Raw genomic sequence first — 18,225 nt, forward strand, 5'->3', positions numbered from 1 at the left:
AAGGGCTGCAGTGGAAATCAAATCTGTTATAGAATGTCTGTCAAGTCCAAACATGCAGGAAACCCATCAGGAGCAATTCTTCCAAACCACATTAGGCACGTGCTGTAAAGTCATTTACAACTTGCGTGTTTTTCATGTCTTTTTGTTCATGGTCTCATCACTGACTGGTTAGTGGACTTTCCCACATGCCACTCAAGTGTGCTTCAAGTCCAGTCCACTCCCTTGTAATGTGCTTTTGAGCAGAACCTGCAACTGCTGGAGAATTGATTAAGGTGCTGCTATGTTGGTCTCACCAAGGCTGCAGAGTGACAAGAGTATCCTTGATTTCATGACAGTGGAGCAGTCCCATATGGTCTAGCGGCTAGAATGCCTGGTTCTAACCCAGCAGCACGAGCACGACAGTGGCGCATTACCAAACCAATCCCATATGGTCTAGCGGTTAGGATTCCTGGTTTTCACCCAGGCGACCCGGGTTCAACTCCCGGTATGGGAACATGTCTTTAATGTGCCCACAAGCCAATGTGTTCTTTGTGTTAATCCCACGATGGATTACATAGGGCAAAGTTGTTGGCTGAAGGCAAACATCAGGTAAGGCTAAGCACATGGCATAACGGTTCAGATCAGGACTGTACAGTCTTCAGTGATGAGGATGTACACAAGCAGGCCTGCAATTATGAGCGGCGAGTCAAGGTGGCTGTTTATGTGAAAATCAAATGAGCTTCTTTGAAACAAGGGTGGGTGCATTAAGGGTACGTCTCTTGCCATCTTACAATGCTGTGATTGGAACCCTTCCTTGACTCTCTGTGAATGGTGATCCTGCCTGTTGATCAGTGCTTATGACAAGTTGCATATGGACAATGATGAAACTGAGCCAAGAGCCCATTGTTAATCAGGGTTGATGAACAGGTTTTAACCAGGACAGGCAGATGTTTTTGTGTCCAAAAAGTATTAAACATGTTTTTCTACAACAGTAAGAGCATCACTGAATGTTCTGAGCTCCTATTTTGTGCTGCACTTTTTCAAGTTTTACTGTCTAGAGTTTTGCGATGAGGTCCTCACTCGCAATGGTAGCATGACCGAGCGGTCTAAGGTGCTGGATTTAGGCTCCAGTCTCTTCGGAGGCGTGTGTTCGAATCCCACTGCTGCCATAGTCTTCAGGTTCTTTTCGTGTTTCTTCCATCCCCTACCAATAAATTGTAAGGGCTGCAGTGGAACTCAAATCTGTTACAGAATGTCTGTCAAGTACAATCAAGCAGGAATCTCATCAAGAGCAATTCTTCCAAACCAGGGTGATGTTAGGTGTTGTGCAAGTTTTCCATTCAATAAAGCCTCCAGACAAGCGGTCAGTGGTAGCTAACATTCTTTAATAATAACAAGAACAGAAGCCAAGCTTGGTGAAGGAATGCATCATTGCGGGGCAGACGATGGGCAGAGTCCCTAACTGAGTCTAGCATGGCCTTCAGTTACATACCTCTTACAGGAACTAAAGGCAGTACACAGCTGTTTTCACACCTTTGGTACCCCCACCCCCAAAGAAAGTTTCACACTCCCTTGCCACCTCTTACAGTGGAGAAGGAGACAAAAGACTCCTCCCCCCACTCTGGGTCCTTTATGTGTGAATGCTTCCCTCAAACATCCTGAGATACCATCTGTTACCAGTATGAGTGTGAGAGACATGCTGAAATCCAGTGGCACCAAGGTATTATACAACCACAAAGGGACCATGAGTATGTTAAGCTATTTTCAGATGTGCGCTGCTATTTAACCCTCCGCACCCCATGACAGCAACGGACAGCCAGGAGTTTTTGTAGGTGAATAACATCAACATTTGACAATAATATTGCTCGGTTATGATAGTGAGGTGAGCTGTTGAGGATATCTGTTGGTAGGTGCTGTTCCTGACAATGTAGCTGCTGTTAGCAGAAACTTCTATAAGCTTTGGAGGTAATGCCACCAGACTTGGTCAATTACCCAGAAAACTCTATTGCAATGTGTGACTATAATAAAACTTGGTGTTGCAATGTGTCATTGAGAATTATTTGGAGGAATTTGGAACATCCTAAAAGGATTCTCAGGAATCTGGAACATTCCAATAGAACTCTCAAAAATCCTAAAATAGCTCTTGTGAATTCGAAACATTCTAAAAGAATTCTCAGGAATCTGGAACAGTCTAAGAACGCTCAGGAATCTGGAACATTCTAATAGAACTCTCAAAAATCCTAAAATAGCTCTTGTGAATTCGAAACATTCTAAAAGAATTCTCAGGAATACAGGGTTAACTTTTGATACTTCTTTTTAAATACTCTCATTACTACCTTTCCCTAGCCCATCGTTGTAAATAGGAATATCTTTGTAATAACTTACTTGGTTACCTTGTGGTACAAATGTAACACGAGTGTGTGTTACATGAGACTATGCTCTTGCCCTAGTTCCATTTCAGTTAATATCTGTTGAATACAATTTACAGATGTTCAAGAAATAAAACTCTCAAGTCCAATCCACTTCAAGTCCAACTTCAATAGAAGAATCAGAGCCTTCCAGAGACGGTCTCACGTCTCTCATGGTCAGTCATTTTGACCTTTCACTAATGATGTTGAAGTACAGATAGGCAACAATAGCTTCGGCTTTTGTAAGGCATCAGTGGAGAAGAAGATTAACAGAAGAGTGAGCAGGATATTGTTTGTTTTTATAATAATGCGATTAATACATGAATAAAAGAAATTCTTTTGCAAAAGTCATTTACAATGTGCAGGTGTTTCATATATTTTTATTCACAGTGTCAACACTGACTGGTTAGTGGCTACTCAAGTGTGCTTCAAGTCCACCGCATTGTAAGGTGTTAGATTGTGTGGTCTAAGGATCTGGGTTAAGACTCCAGGCTCCTCACACATGTGGGTTGAAATCCTATTGCTGCAATAAGAGTTTAACCAGGGCAGGCAGATGCTATTGTATCCAAAAACATTCAGGCAAGTATTAAACATGTTTTTCTAAAACAGCAAGAGCATCACTGAATGTTCTGGGCTTCTATTTTGTGCTGCACTTTTCAAGTTTTACTATCTAGATTTTTGCGATGAGGTCCTTACTCGCATTGGTAGCATGACCGAGCGGTCTAAGGTGCTGGATTAAGGCTCCAGTCTCTTCGGAGGCGTGGGTTCGAATCCCACTGCTGCCATAGTGTTCTAGCGGCAAAGTTTTGTTTCTTCCATGCCTTACCAATAAATTGTAAGGGCTGCAGTGGAAATCAAATCTGTTATAGAATGTCTGTCAAGTCCAAACATGCAGGAAACCCATCAGGAGCAATTCTTCCAAACCACATTAGGCACGTGCTGTAAAGTCATTTACAACTTGCGTGTTTTTCATGTCTTTTTGTTCATGGTCTCATCACTGACTGGTTAGTGGACTTTCCCACATGCCACTCAAGTGTGCTTCAAGTCCAGTCCACTCCCTTGTAATGTGCTTTTGAGCAGAACCTGCAACTGCTGGAGAATTGATTAAGGTGCTGCTATGTTGGTCTCACCAAGGCTGCAGAGTGACAAGAGTATCCTTGATTTCATGACAGTGGAGCAGTCCCATATGGTCTAGCGGCTAGAATGCCTGGTTCTAACCCAGCAGCACGAGCACGACAGTGGCGCATTACCAAACCAATCCCATATGGTCTAGCGGTTAGGATTCCTGGTTTTCACCCAGGCGACCCGGGTTCAACTCCCGGTATGGGAACATGTCTTTAATGTGCCCACAAGCCAATGTGTTCTTTGTGTTAATCCCACGATGGATTACATAGGGCAAAGTTGTTGGCTGAAGGCAAACATCAGGTAAGGCTAAGCACATGGCATAACGGTTCAGATCAGGACTGTACAGTCTTCAGTGATGAGGATGTACACAAGCAGGCCTGCAATTATGAGCGGCGAGTCAAGGTGGCTGTTTATGTGAAAATCAAATGAGCTTCTTTGAAACAAGGGTGGGTGCATTAAGGGTACGTCTCTTGCCATCTTACAATGCTGTGATTGGAACCCTTCCTTGACTCTCTGTGAATGGTGATCCTGCCTGTTGATCAGTGCTTATGACAAGTTGCATATGGACAATGATGAAACTGAGCCAAGAGCCCATTGTTAATCAGGGTTGATGAACAGGTTTTAACCAGGACAGGCAGAAGTTTTTGTGTCCAAAAAGTATTAAACATGTTTTTCTACAACAGTAAGAGCATCACTGAATGTTCTGAGCTCCTATTTTGTGCTGCACTTTTTCAAGTTTTACTGTCTAGAGTTTTGCGATGAGGTCCTCACTCGCAATGGTAGCATGACCGAGCGGTCTAAGGTGCTGGATTTAGGCTCCAGTCTCTTCGGAGGCGTGGGTTCGAATCCCACTGCTGCCATGGTCTTCAGGTTCTTTTCGTGTTTCTTCCATCCCCTACCAATAAATTGTAAGGGCTGCAGTGGAACTCAAATCTGTTACAGAATGTCTGTCAAGTACAATCAAGCAGGAATCTCATCAAGAGCAATTCTTCCAAACCAGGGTGATGTTAGGTGTTGTGCAAGTTTTCCATTCAATAAAGCCTCCAGACAAGCGGTCAGTGGTAGCTAACATTCTTTAATAATAACAAGAACAGAAGCCAAGCTTGGTGAAGGAATGCATCATTGCGGGGCAGACGATGGGCAGAGTCCCTAACTGAGTCTAGCATGGCCTTCAGTTACATACCTCTTACAGGAACTAAAGGCAGTACACAGCTGTTTTCACACCTTTGGTACCCCCACCCCCAAAGAAAGTTTCACACTCCCTTGCCACCTCTTACAGTGGAGAAGGAGACAAAAGACTCCTCCCCCCACTCTGGGTCCTTTATGTGTGAATGCTTCCCTCAAACATCCTGAGATACCATCTGTTACCAGTATGAGTGTGAGAGACATGCTGAAATCCAGTGGCACCAAGGTATTATACAACCACAAAGGGACCATGAGTATGTTAAGCTATTTTCAGATGTGCGCTGCTATTTAACCCTCCGCACCCCATGACAGCAACGGACAGCCAGGAGTTTTTGTAGGTGAATAACATCAACATTTGACAATAATATTGCTCGGTTATGATAGTGAGGTGAGCTGTTGAGGATATCTGTTGGTAGGTGCTGTTCCTGACAATGTAGCTGCTGTTAGCAGAAACTTCTATAAGCTTTGGAGGTAATGCCACCAGACTTGGTCAATTACCCAGAAAACTCTATTGCAATGTGTGACTATAATAAAACTTGGTGTTGCAATGTGTCATTGAGAATTATTTGGAGGAATTTGGAACATCCTAAAAGGATTCTCAGGAATCTGGAACATTCCAATAGAACTCTCAAAAATCCTAAAATAGCTCTTGTGAATTCGAAACATTCTAAAAGAATTCTCAGGAATCTGGAACAGTCTAAGAACGCTCAGGAATCTGGAACATTCTAATAGAACTCTCAAAAATCCTAAAATAGCTCTTGTGAATTCGAAACATTCTAAAAGAATTCTCAGGAATACAGGGTTAACTTTTGATACTTCTTTTTAAATACTCTCATTACTACCTTTCCCTAGCCCATCGTTGTAAATAGGAATATCTTTGTAATAACTTACTTGGTTACCTTGTGGTACAAATGTAACACGAGTGTGTGTTACATGAGACTATGCTCTTGCCCTAGTTCCATTTCAGTTAATATCTGTTGAATACAATTTACAGATGTTCAAGAAATAAAACTCTCAAGTCCAATCCACTTCAAGTCCAACTTCAATAGAAGAATCAGAGCCTTCCAGAGACGGTCTCACGTCTCTCATGGTCAGTCATTTTGACCTTTCACTAATGATGTTGAAGTACAGATAGGCAACAATAGCTTCGGCTTTTGTAAGGCATCAGTGGAGAAGAAGATTAACAGAAGAGTGAGCAGGATATTGTTTGTTTTTATAATAATGCGATTAATACATGAATAAAAGAAATTCTTTTGCAAAAGTCATTTACAATGTGCAGGTGTTTCATATATTTTTATTCACAGTGTCAACACTGACTGGTTAGTGGCTACTCAAGTGTGCTTCAAGTCCACCGCATTGTAAGGTGTTAGATTGTGTGGTCTAAGGATCTGGGTTAAGACTCCAGGCTCCTCACACATGTGGGTTGAAATCCTATTGCTGCAATAAGAGTTTAACCAGGGCAGGCAGATGCTATTGTATCCAAAAACATTCAGGCAAGTATTAAACATGTTTTTCTAAAACAGCAAGAGCATCACTGAATGTTCTGGGCTTCTATTTTGTGCTGCACTTTTCAAGTTTAATATCTAGATTTTTGCGATGAGGTCCTTACTCGCATTGGTAGCATGACCGAGCGGTCTAAGGTGCTGGATTAAGGCTCCAGTCTCTTCGGAGGCGTGGGTTCGAATCCCACTCCTGCCATAGTGTTCTAGCAGCAAAGTTTTGTTTCTTCCATGCCTTACCAATAAATTGTAAGGGCTGCAGTGGAAATCAAATCTGTTATAGAATGTCTGTCAAGTCCAAACATGCAGGAAACCCATCAGGAGCAATTCTTCCAAACCACATTAGGCACGTGCTGTAAAGTCATTTACAACTTGCGTGTTTTTCATGTCTTTTTGTTCATGGTCTCATCACTGACTGGTTAGTGGACTTTCCCACATGCCACTCAAGTGTGCTTCAAGTCCAGTCCACTCCCTTGTAATGTGCTTTTGAGCAGAACCTGCAACTGCTGGAGAATTGATTAAGGTGCTGCTATGTTGGTCTCACCAAGGCTGCAGAGTGACAAGAGTATCCTTGATTTCATGACAGTGGAGCAGTCCCATATGGTCTAGCGGCTAGAATGCCTGGTTCTAACCCAGCAGCACGAGCACGACAGTGGCGCATTACCAAACCAATCCCATATGGTCTAGCGGTTAGGATTCCTGGTTTTCACCCAGGCGACCCGGGTTCAACTCCCGGTATGGGAACATGTCTTTAATGTGCCCACAAGCCAATGTGTTCTTTGTGTTAATCCCACGATGGATTACATAGGGCAAAGTTGTTGGCTGAAGGCAAACATCAGGTAAGGCTAAGCACATGGCATAACGGTTCAGATCAGGACTGTACAGTCTTCAGTGATGAGGATGTACACAAGCAGGCCTGCAATTATGAGCGGCGAGTCAAGGTGGCTGTTTATGTGAAAATCAAATGAGCTTCTTTGAAACAAGGGTGGGTGCATTAAGGGTACGTCTCTTGCCATCTTACAATGCTGTGATTGGAACCCTTCCTTGACTCTCTGTGAATGGTGATCCTGCCTGTTGATCAGTGCTTATGACAAGTTGCATATGGACAATGATGAAACTGAGCCAAGAGCCCATTGTTAATCAGGGTTGATGAACAGGTTTTAACCAGGACAGGCAGATGTTTTTGTGTCCAAAAAGTATTAAACATGTTTTTCTACAACAGTAAGAGCATCACTGAATGTTCTGAGCTCCTATTTTGTGCTGCACTTTTTCAAGTTTTACTGTCTAGAGTTTTGCGATGAGGTCCTCACTCGCAATGGTAGCATGACCGAGCGGTCTAAGGTGCTGGATTTAGGCTCCAGTCTCTTCGGAGGCGTGGGTTCGAATCCCACTGCTGCCATAGTCTTCAGGTTCTTTTCGTGTTTCTTCCATCCCCTACCAATAAATTGTAAGGGCTGCAGTGGAACTCAAATCTGTTACAGAATGTCTGTCAAGTACAATCAAGCAGGAATCTCATCAAGAGCAATTCTTCCAAACCAGGGTGATGTTAGGTGTTGTGCAAGTTTTCCATTCAATAAAGCCTCCAGACAAGCGGTCAGTGGTAGCTAACATTCTTTAATAATAACAAGAACAGAAGCCAAGCTTGGTGAAGGAATGCATCATTGCGGGGCAGACGATGGGCAGAGTCCCTAACTGAGTCTAGCATGGCCTTCAGTTACATACCTCTTACAGGAACTAAAGGCAGTACACAGCTGTTTTCACACCTTTGGTACCCCCACCCCCAAAGAAAGTTTCACACTCCCTTGCCACCTCTTACAGTGGAGAAGGAGACAAAAGACTCCTCCCCCCACTCTGGGTCCTTTATGTGTGAATGCTTCCCTCAAACATCCTGAGATACCATCTGTTACCAGTATGAGTGTGAGAGACATGCTGAAATCCAGTGGCACCAAGGTATTATACAACCACAAAGGGACCATGAGTATGTTAAGCTATTTTCAGATGTGCGCTGCTATTTAACCCTCCGCACCCCATGACAGCAACGGACAGCCAGGAGTTTTTGTAGGTGAATAACATCAACATTTGACAATAATATTGCTCGGTTATGATAGTGAGGTGAGCTGTTGAGGATATCTGTTGGTAGGTGCTGTTCCTGACAATGTAGCTGCTGTTAGCAGAAACTTCTATAAGCTTTGGAGGTAATGCCACCAGACTTGGTCAATTACCCAGAAAACTCTATTGCAATGTGTGACTATAATAAAACTTGGTGTTGCAATGTGTCATTGAGAATTATTTGGAGGAATTTGGAACATCCTAAAAGGATTCTCAGGAATCTGGAACATTCCAATAGAACTCTCAAAAATCCTAAAATAGCTCTTGTGAATTCGAAACATTCTAAAAGAATTCTCAGGAATCTGGAACAGTCTAAGAACGCTCAGGAATCTGGAACATTCTAATAGAACTCTCAAAAATCCTAAAATAGCTCTTGTGAATTCGAAACATTCTAAAAGAATTCTCAGGAATACAGGGTTAACTTTTGATACTTCTTTTTAAATACTCTCATTACTACCTTTCCCTAGCCCATCGTTGTAAATAGGAATATCTTTGTAATAACTTACTTGGTTACCTTGTGGTACAAATGTAACACGAGTGTGTGTTACATGAGACTATGCTCTTGCCCTAGTTCCATTTCAGTTAATATCTGTTGAATACAATTTACAGATGTTCAAGAAATAAAACTCTCAAGTCCAATCCACTTCAAGTCCAACTTCAATAGAAGAATCAGAGCCTTCCAGAGACGGTCTCACGTCTCTCATGGTCAGTCATTTTGACCTTTCACTAATGATGTTGAAGTACAGATAGGCAACAATAGCTTCGGCTTTTGTAAGGCATCAGTGGAGAAGAAGATTAACAGAAGAGTGAGCAGGATATTGTTTGTTTTTATAATAATGCGATTAATACATGAATAAAAGAAATTCTTTTGCAAAAGTCATTTACAATGTGCAGGTGTTTCATATATTTTTATTCACAGTGTCAACACTGACTGGTTAGTGGCTACTCAAGTGTGCTTCAAGTCCACCGCATTGTAAGGTGTTAGATTGTGTGGTCTAAGGATCTGGGTTAAGACTCCAGGCTCCTCACACATGTGGGTTGAAATCCTATTGCTGCAATAAGAGTTTAACCAGGGCAGGCAGATGCTATTGTATCCAAAAACATTCAGGCAAGTATTAAACATGTTTTTCTAAAACAGCAAGAGCATCACTGAATGTTCTGGGCTTCTATTTTGTGCTGCACTTTTCAAGTTTAATATCTAGATTTTTGCGATGAGGTCCTTACTCGCATTGGTAGCATGACCGAGCGGTCTAAGGTGCTGGATTAAGGCTCCAGTCTCTTCGGAGGCGTGGGTTCGAATCCCACTCCTGCCATAGTGTTCTAGCAGCAAAGTTTTGTTTCTTCCATGCCTTACCAATAAATTGTAAGGGCTGCAGTGGAAATCAAATCTGTTATAGAATGTCTGTCAAGTCCAAACATGCAGGAAACCCATCAGGAGCAATTCTTCCAAACCACATTAGGCACGTGCTGTAAAGTCATTTACAACTTGCGTGTTTTTCATGTCTTTTTGTTCATGGTCTCATCACTGACTGGTTAGTGGACTTTCCCACATGCCACTCAAGTGTGCTTCAAGTCCAGTCCACTCCCTTGTAATGTGCTTTTGAGCAGAACCTGCAACTGCTGGAGAATTGATTAAGGTGCTGCTATGTTGGTCTCACCAAGGCTGCAGAGTGACAAGAGTATCCTTGATTTCATGACAGTGGAGCAGTCCCATATGGTCTAGCGGCTAGAATGCCTGGTTCTAACCCAGCAGCACGAGCACGACAGTGGCGCATTACCAAACCAATCCCATATGGTCTAGCGGTTAGGATTCCTGGTTTTCACCCAGGCGACCCGGGTTCAACTCCCGGTATGGGAACATGTCTTTAATGTGCCCACAAGCCAATGTGTTCTTTGTGTTAATCCCACGATGGATTACATAGGGCAAAGTTGTTGGCTGAAGGCAAACATCAGGTAAGGCTAAGCACATGGCATAACGGTTCAGATCAGGACTGTACAGTCTTCAGTGATGAGGATGTACACAAGCAGGCCTGCAATTATGAGCGGCGAGTCAAGGTGGCTGTTTATGTGAAAATCAAATGAGCTTCTTTGAAACAAGGGTGGGTGCATTAAGGGTACGTCTCTTGCCATCTTACAATGCTGTGATTGGAACCCTTCCTTGACTCTCTGTGAATGGTGATCCTGCCTGTTGATCAGTGCTTATGACAAGTTGCATATGGACAATGATGAAACTGAGCCAAGAGCCCATTGTTAATCAGGGTTGATGAACAGGTTTTAACCAGGACAGGCAGATGTTTTTGTGTCCAAAAAGTATTAAACATGTTTTTCTACAACAGTAAGAGCATCACTGAATGTTCTGAGCTCCTATTTTGTGCTGCACTTTTTCAAGTTTTACTGTCTAGAGTTTTGCGATGAGGTCCTCACTCGCAATGGTAGCATGACCGAGCGGTCTAAGGTGCTGGATTTAGGCTCCAGTCTCTTCGGAGGCGTGGGTTCGAATCCCACTGCTGCCATAGTCTTCAGGTTCTTTTCGTGTTTCTTCCATCCCCTACCAATAAATTGTAAGGGCTGCAGTGGAACTCAAATCTGTTACAGAATGTCTGTCAAGTACAATCAAGCAGGAATCTCATCAAGAGCAATTCTTCCAAACCAGGGTGATGTTAGGTGTTGTGCAAGTTTTCCATTCAATAAAGCCTCCAGACAAGCGGTCAGTGGTAGCTAACATTCTTTAATAATAACAAGAACAGAAGCCAAGCTTGGTGAAGGAATGCATCATTGCGGGGCAGACGATGGGCAGAGTCCCTAACTGAGTCTAGCATGGCCTTCAGTTACATACCTCTTACAGGAACTAAAGGCAGTACACAGCTGTTTTCACACCTTTGGTACCCCCACCCCCAAAGAAAGTTTCACACTCCCTTGCCACCTCTTACAGTGGAGAAGGAGACAAAAGACTCCTCCCCCCACTCTGGGTCCTTTATGTGTGAATGCTTCCCTCAAACATCCTGAGATACCATCTGTTACCAGTATGAGTGTGAGAGACATGCTGAAATCCAGTGGCACCAAGGTATTATACAACCACAAAGGGACCATGAGTATGTTAAGCTATTTTCAGATGTGCGCTGCTATTTAACCCTCCGCACCCCATGACAGCAACGGACAGCCAGGAGTTTTTGTAGGTGAATAACATCAACATTTGACAATAATATTGCTCGGTTATGATAGTGAGGTGAGCTGTTGAGGATATCTGTTGGTAGGTGCTGTTCCTGACAATGTAGCTGCTGTTAGCAGAAACTTCTATAAGCTTTGGAGGTAATGCCACCAGACTTGGTCAATTACCCAGAAAACTCTATTGCAATGTGTGACTATAATAAAACTTGGTGTTGCAATGTGTCATTGAGAATTATTTGGAGGAATTTGGAACATCCTAAAAGGATTCTCAGGAATCTGGAACATTCCAATAGAACTCTCAAAAATCCTAAAATAGCTCTTGTGAATTCGAAACATTCTAAAAGAATTCTCAGGAATCTGGAACAGTCTAAGAACGCTCAGGAATCTGGAACATTCTAATAGAACTCTCAAAAATCCTAAAATAGCTCTTGTGAATTCGAAACATTCTAAAAGAATTCTCAGGAATACAGGGTTAACTTTTGATACTTCTTTTTAAATACTCTCATTACTACCTTTCCCTAGCCCATCGTTGTAAATAGGAATATCTTTGTAATAACTTACTTGGTTACCTTGTGGTACAAATGTAACACGAGTGTGTGTTACATGAGACTATGCTCTTGCCCTAGTTCCATTTCAGTTAATATCTGTTGAATACAATTTACAGATGTTCAAGAAATAAAACTCTCAAGTCCAATCCACTTCAAGTCCAACTTCAATAGAAGAATCAGAGCCTTCCAGAGACGGTCTCACGTCTCTCATGGTCAGTCATTTTGACCTTTCACTAATGATGTTGAAGTACAGATAGGCAACAATAGCTTCGGCTTTTGTAAGGCATCAGTGGAGAAGAAGATTAACAGAAGAGTGAGCAGGATATTGTTTGTTTTTATAATAATGCGATTAATACATGAATAAAAGAAATTCTTTTGCAAAAGTCATTTACAATGTGCAGGTGTTTCATATATTTTTATTCACAGTGTCAACACTGACTGGTTAGTGGCTACTCAAGTGTGCTTCAAGTCCACCGCATTGTAAGGTGTTAGATTGTGTGGTCTAAGGATCTGGGTTAAGACTCCAGGCTCCTCACACATGTGGGTTGAAATCCTATTGCTGCAATAAGAGTTTAACCAGGGCAGGCACATGCTATTGTATCCAAAAACATTCAGGCAAGTATTAAACATGTTTTTCTAAAACAGCAAGAGCATCACTGAATGTTCTGGGCTTCTATTTTGTGCTGCACTTTTCAAGTTTAATATCTAGATTTTTGCGATGAGGTCCTTACTCGCATTGGTAGCATGACCGAGCGGTCTAAGGTGCTGGATTAAGGCTCCAATCTCTTCGGAGGCGTGGGTTCGAATCCCACTGCTGCCATAGTGTTCTAGCGGCAAAGTTTTGTTTCTTCCATGCCTTACCAATAAATTGTAAGGGCTGCAGTGGAAATCAAATCTGTTATAGAATGTCTGTCAAGTCCAAACATGCAGGAAACCCATCAGGAGCAATTCTTCCAAACCACATTAGGCACGTGCTGTAAAGTCATTTACAACTTGCATGTTTTTCATGTCTTTTTGTTCATGGTCTCATCACTGACTGGTTAGTGGACTTTCCCACATGCCACTCAAGTGTGCTTCAAGTCCAGTCCACTCCCTTGTAATGTGCTTTTGAGCAGAACCTGCAACTGCTGGAGAATTGATTAAGGTGCTGCTATGTTGGTCTCACCAAGGCTGCAGAGTGACAAGAGTATCCTTGATTTCATGACAGTGGAGCAGTCCCATATGGTCTAGCGGCTAGAATGCCTGGTTCTAACCCAGCAGCACGAGCACGACAGTGGCGCATTACCAAACCAATCCCATATGGTCTAGCGGTTAGGATTCCTGGTTTTCACCCAGGCGACCCGGGTTCAACTCCCGGTATGGGAACATGTCTTTAATGTGCCCACAAGCCAATGTGTTCTTTATCTTAATCCCACGATGGATTAAATGGGGCAAAGTTGTTGGCTGAAGGCAAACATCAGCTAAGCACATGGCATAACGGTTCAGATCAGGACTGTACAGTCTTCAGTGATGAGGATGTACAAAAGCAGGCCTGCAATTATGAGCGGCGAGTCAAGGTGGCTGTTTATGTGAAAATCAAATGAGCTTCTTTGAAACAAGGGTGGGTGCATTAAGGGTACGTCTTTTGCCATCTTACAATGCTGGGATTGCAACCGTTCCTTGACTCTCTGTGAATGGTGATCCTGCCTGTTGATCAGTGCTTATGACAAGTTGCATATGGACAATGATGAAACTGAGCCAAGAGCCCATTGTTAATCAGGGTTGATGAACAGGTTTTAACCAGGACAGGCAGATGTTTTTGTGTCCAAAAAGTATTAAACATGTTTTTCTACAACAGTAAGAGCATCACTGAATGTTCTGAGCTCCTATTTTGTGCTGCTCTTTTTCAAGTTTTACTGTCTAGATTTTTGCGATGAGGTCCTTACTCGCAATGGTAGCATGACCGAGCGGTCTAAGGTGCTGGATTTAGGCTCCAGTCTCTTCAGAGGCGTGGGTTCGAATCCCACTGCTGCCATAGTCTTCAGGTTCTTTTCGTGTTTCTTCCATCCCCTACCAATAAATTGTAAGGGCTGCAGTGGAACTCAAATCTGTTACAGAATGTCTGTCAAGTACAATCAAGCAGGAATCTCATCAAGAGCAATTCTTCCAAACCAGGGTGATGTTAGGTGTTGTGCAAGTTTTCCATTCAATAAAGCCTCCAGACAAGCGGTCAGTGGTAGCTAACATTCTTTAATAATAACAAGAACAGAAGCCAAGCTTGGTGAAGGAATGCATCATTGCGGGGCAGACGATGGGCAGAGTCCCTAACTGAGTCTAGCATGGCCTTCAGTTACATACCTCTTACAGGAACTAAAGGCAGTACACAGCTGTTTTCACACCTTTGGTACCCCCACCCCCAAAGAAAGTTTCACACTCCCTTGCCACCTCTTACAGTGGAGAAGGAGACAAAAGACTCCTCCCCCCACTCTGGGTCCTTTATGTGTGAATGCTTCCCTCAAACATCCTGAGATACCATCTGTTACCAGTATGAGTGTGAGAGACATGCTGAAATCCAGTGGCACCAAGGTATTATACAACCACAAAGGGACCATGAGTATGTTAAGCTATTTTCAGATGTGCGCTGCTATTTAACCCTCCGCACCCCATGACAGCAACGGACAGCCAGGAGTTTTTGTAGGTGAATAACATCAACATTTGACAATAATATTGCTCGGTTATGATAGTGAGGTGAGCTGTTGAGGATATCTGTTGGTAGGTGCTGTTCCTGACAATGTAGCTGCTGTTAGCAGAAACTTCTATAAGCTTTGGAGGTAATGCCACCAGACTTGGTCAATTACCCAGAAAACTCTATTGCAATGTGTGACTATAATAAAACTTGGTGTTGCAATGTGTCATTGAGAATTATTTGGAGGAATTTGGAACATCCTAAAAGGATTCTCAGGAATCTGGAACATTCTAATAGAACTCTCAAAAATCCTAAAATAGCTCTTGTGAATTCGAAACATTCTAAAAGAATTCTCAGGAATACAGGGTTAACTTTTGATACTTCTTTTTAAATACTCTCATTTCTACCTTTCCCTAGCCCATCGTTGTAAATAGGAATATCTTTGTAATAACTTACTTGGTTACCTTGTGGTACAAATGTAACACGAGTGTGTGTTACATGAGACCATGCTCATGCCCTAGTTCCATTTCAGTTAATATCTGTTGAATACAATTTACAGATGTTCAAGAAATAAAACTCTCAAGTCCAATCCACTTCAAGTCCAACTTCAATAGAAGAATCAGAGCCTTCCAGAGACGGTCTCACGTCTCTCATGGTCAGTCATTTTGACCTTTCACTAATGATGTTGAAGTACAGATAGGCAACAATAGCTTCGGCTTTTGTAAGGCATCAGTGGAGAAGAAGATTAACAGAAGAGTGAGCAGGATATTGTTTGTTTTTATAATAATGCGATTAATACATGAATAAAAGAAATTCTTTTGCAAAAGTCATTTACAATGTGCAGGTGTTTCCTATATTTTTATTCACAGTGTCAACACTGACTGGTTAGTGGCTACTCAAGTGTGCTTCAAGTCCACCGCATTGTAAGGTGTTAGATTGTGTGGTCTAAGGATCTGGGTTAAGACTCCAGGCTCCTCACACATGTGGGTTGAAATCCTATTGCTGCAATAAGAGTTTAACCAGGGCAGGCACATGCTATTGTATCCAAAAACATTCAGGCAAGTATTAAACATGTTTTTCTAAAACAGCAAGAGCATCACTGAATGTTCTGGGCTTCTATTTTGTGCTGCACTTTTCAAGTTTTACTATCTAGATTTTTGCGATGAGGTCCTTACTCGCATTGGTAGCATGACCGAGCGGTCTAAGGTGCTGGATTAAGGCTCCAGTCTCTTCGGAGGCGTGGGTTCGAATCCCACTGCTGCCATAGTGGTCTAGCGGCAAAGTTTTGTTTCTTCCATGCCTTACCAATAAATTGTAAGGGCTGCAGTGGAAATCAAATCTGTTATAGAATGTCTGTCAAGTCCAAACATGCAGGAAACCCATCAGGAGCAATTCTTCCAAACCACATTAGGCACGTGCTGTAAAGTCATTTACAACTTGCATGTTTTTCATGTCTTTTTGTTCATGGTCTCATCACTGACTGGTTAGTGGACTTTCCCACATGCCACTCAAGTGTGCTTCAAGTCCAGCCCACTCCCTTGTAATGTGCTTTTGAGCAGAACCTGCAACTGCTGGAGAATTGATTAAGGTGCTGCTATGTTGGTCTCACCAAGGCTGCAGAGTGACAAGAGTATCCTTGATTTCATGACAGTGGAGCAGTCCCATATGGTCTAGCGGCTAGAATGCCTGGTTCTAACCCAGCAGCACGAGCACGACAGTGGCGCATTACCAAACCAATCCCATATGGTCTAGCGGTTAGGATTCCTGGTTTTCACCCAGGCGACCCGGGTTCAACTCCCGGTATGGGAACATGTCTTTAATGTGCCCACAAGCCAATGTGTTCTTTGTGTTAATCCCACGATGAATTAAATGGGGCAAAGTTGTTGGCTGAAGGCAAACATCAGCTAAGCACATGGCATAACGGTTCAGATCAGGACTGTACAGTCTTCAGTGATGAGGATGTACACAAGCAGGCCTGCAATTATGAGCGGCGAGTCAAGGTGGCTGTTTATGTGAAAATCAAATGAGCTTCTTTGAAACAAGGGTACGTCTTTTGCCATCTTACAATGCTGTGATTGCAACCGTTCCTTGACTCTCTGTGAATGGTGATCCTGCCTGTTGATCAGTGCTTATGACAAGTTGCATATGGACAATGATGAAACTGAGCCAAGAGCCCATTGTTAATCAGGGTTGATGAACAGGTTTTAACCAGGACAGGCAGATGTTTTTGTGTCCAAAAAGTATTAAAACATGTTTTTCTACAACAGTAAGAGCATCACTGAATGTTCTGAGCTCCTATTTTGTGCTGCACTTTTTCAAGTTTTACTGTCTAGATTTTTGCGATGAGGTCCTCACTCGCAATGGTAGCATGACCGAGCGGTCTAAGGTGCTGGATTTAGGCTCCAGTCTCTTCGGAGGCGTGGGTTCGAATCCCACTGCTGCCATAGTCTTCAGGTTCTTTTCGTGTTTCTTCCATCCCCTACCAATAAATTGTAAGGGCTGCAGTGGAACTCAAATCTGTTACAGAATGTCTGTCAAGTACAATCAAGCAGGAATCTCATCAAGAGCAATTCTTCCAAACCAGGGTGATGTTAGGTGTTGTGCAAGTTTTCCATTCAATAAAGCCTCCAGACAAGCGGTCAGTGGTAGCTAACATTCTTTAATAATAACAAGAACAGAAGCCAAGCTTGGTGAAGGAATGCATCATTGCGGGGCAGACGATGGGCAGAGTCCCTAACTGAGTCTAGCATGGCCTTCAGTTACATACCTCTTACAGGAACTAAAGGCAGTACACAGCTGTTTTCACACCTTTGGTACCCCCACCCCCAAAGAAAGTTTCACACTCCCTTGCCACCTCTTACAGTGGAGAAGGAGACAAAAGACTCCTCCCCCCACTCTGGGTCCTTTATGTGTGAATGCTTCCCTCAAACATCCTGAGATACCATCTGTTACCAGTATGAGTGTGAGAGACATGCTGAAATCCAGTGGCACCAAGGTATTATACAACCACAAAGGGACCATGAGTATGTTAAGCTATTTTCAGATGTGCGCTGCTATTTAACCCTCCGCACCCCATGACAGCAACGGACAGCCAGGAGTTTTTGTAGGTGAATAACATCAACATTTGACAATAATATTGCTCGGTTATGATAGTGAGGTGAGCTGTTGAGGATATCTGTTGGTAGGTGCTGTTCCTGACAATGTAGCTGCTGTTAGCAGAAACTTCTATAAGCTTTGGAGGTAATGCCACCAGACTTGGTCAATTACCCAGAAAACTCTATTGCAATGTGTGACTATAATAAAACTTGGTGTTGCAATGTGTCATTGAGAATTATTTGGAGGAATTTGGAACATCCTAAAAGGATTCTCAGGAATCTGGAACATTCTAATAGAACTCTCAAAAATCCTAAAATAGCTCTTGTGAATTCGAAACATTCTAAAAGAATTCTCAGGAATACAGGGTTAACTTTTGATACTTCTTTTTAAATACTCTCATTTCTACCTTTCCCTAGCCCATCGTTGTAAATAGGAATATCTTT

General features: G+C 42.7%; 17 non-coding genes across 17 annotated transcripts; all 17 read left to right on the top strand.

Annotated features, from left to right (window-relative positions):
* The first annotated feature begins 421 nt into the window (after positions 1 to 421).
* On the top strand, positions 422 to 493 carry trnae-uuc (transfer RNA glutamic acid (anticodon UUC)). Its single transcript has one exon. It is a non-coding gene; the product is annotated as a tRNA-Glu (tRNA).
* Positions 494 to 1,066: 573 nt separating this feature from the next.
* On the top strand, positions 1,067 to 1,148 carry trnal-uag (transfer RNA leucine (anticodon UAG)). The gene has a single exon. It is a non-coding gene; the product is annotated as a tRNA-Leu (tRNA).
* Positions 1,149 to 3,090: 1,942 nt separating this feature from the next.
* On the top strand, positions 3,091 to 3,172 carry trnal-aag (transfer RNA leucine (anticodon AAG)). Its single transcript has one exon. It is a non-coding gene; the product is annotated as a tRNA-Leu (tRNA).
* A 473-nt stretch (positions 3,173 to 3,645) lies between these two features.
* trnae-uuc (transfer RNA glutamic acid (anticodon UUC)) lies at positions 3,646 to 3,717 on the top strand. The gene has a single exon. It is a non-coding gene; the product is annotated as a tRNA-Glu (tRNA).
* Positions 3,718 to 4,290: 573 nt separating this feature from the next.
* On the top strand, positions 4,291 to 4,372 carry trnal-uag (transfer RNA leucine (anticodon UAG)). The gene has a single exon. It is a non-coding gene; the product is annotated as a tRNA-Leu (tRNA).
* Positions 4,373 to 6,313: 1,941 nt separating this feature from the next.
* On the top strand, positions 6,314 to 6,395 carry trnal-aag (transfer RNA leucine (anticodon AAG)). Its single transcript has one exon. It is a non-coding gene; the product is annotated as a tRNA-Leu (tRNA).
* Positions 6,396 to 6,868: 473 nt separating this feature from the next.
* Positions 6,869 to 6,940, top strand: trnae-uuc (transfer RNA glutamic acid (anticodon UUC)). The gene has a single exon. It is a non-coding gene; the product is annotated as a tRNA-Glu (tRNA).
* Positions 6,941 to 7,513: 573 nt separating this feature from the next.
* trnal-uag (transfer RNA leucine (anticodon UAG)) lies at positions 7,514 to 7,595 on the top strand. The gene has a single exon. It is a non-coding gene; the product is annotated as a tRNA-Leu (tRNA).
* Positions 7,596 to 9,536: 1,941 nt separating this feature from the next.
* trnal-aag (transfer RNA leucine (anticodon AAG)) lies at positions 9,537 to 9,618 on the top strand. The gene has a single exon. It is a non-coding gene; the product is annotated as a tRNA-Leu (tRNA).
* Positions 9,619 to 10,091: 473 nt separating this feature from the next.
* Positions 10,092 to 10,163, top strand: trnae-uuc (transfer RNA glutamic acid (anticodon UUC)). The gene has a single exon. It is a non-coding gene; the product is annotated as a tRNA-Glu (tRNA).
* Positions 10,164 to 10,736: 573 nt separating this feature from the next.
* trnal-uag (transfer RNA leucine (anticodon UAG)) lies at positions 10,737 to 10,818 on the top strand. Its single transcript has one exon. It is a non-coding gene; the product is annotated as a tRNA-Leu (tRNA).
* Positions 10,819 to 12,759: 1,941 nt separating this feature from the next.
* trnal-aag (transfer RNA leucine (anticodon AAG)) lies at positions 12,760 to 12,841 on the top strand. The gene has a single exon. It is a non-coding gene; the product is annotated as a tRNA-Leu (tRNA).
* Positions 12,842 to 13,314: 473 nt separating this feature from the next.
* On the top strand, positions 13,315 to 13,386 carry trnae-uuc (transfer RNA glutamic acid (anticodon UUC)). Its single transcript has one exon. It is a non-coding gene; the product is annotated as a tRNA-Glu (tRNA).
* A 567-nt stretch (positions 13,387 to 13,953) lies between these two features.
* On the top strand, positions 13,954 to 14,035 carry trnal-uag (transfer RNA leucine (anticodon UAG)). Its single transcript has one exon. It is a non-coding gene; the product is annotated as a tRNA-Leu (tRNA).
* A 1,833-nt stretch (positions 14,036 to 15,868) lies between these two features.
* Positions 15,869 to 15,950, top strand: trnal-aag (transfer RNA leucine (anticodon AAG)). Its single transcript has one exon. It is a non-coding gene; the product is annotated as a tRNA-Leu (tRNA).
* Positions 15,951 to 16,423: 473 nt separating this feature from the next.
* trnae-uuc (transfer RNA glutamic acid (anticodon UUC)) lies at positions 16,424 to 16,495 on the top strand. Its single transcript has one exon. It is a non-coding gene; the product is annotated as a tRNA-Glu (tRNA).
* Positions 16,496 to 17,048: 553 nt separating this feature from the next.
* Positions 17,049 to 17,130, top strand: trnal-uag (transfer RNA leucine (anticodon UAG)). The gene has a single exon. It is a non-coding gene; the product is annotated as a tRNA-Leu (tRNA).
* Positions 17,131 to 18,225: the final 1,095 nt, after the last annotated feature.

Source organism: Astatotilapia calliptera, chromosome 3 (genome assembly GCF_964374335.1).
Source record: "Astatotilapia calliptera chromosome 3, fAstCal68.1, whole genome shotgun sequence".
In the NCBI taxonomy this organism is placed as follows: Eukaryota; Metazoa; Chordata; class Actinopteri; order Cichliformes; family Cichlidae; genus Astatotilapia; species Astatotilapia calliptera.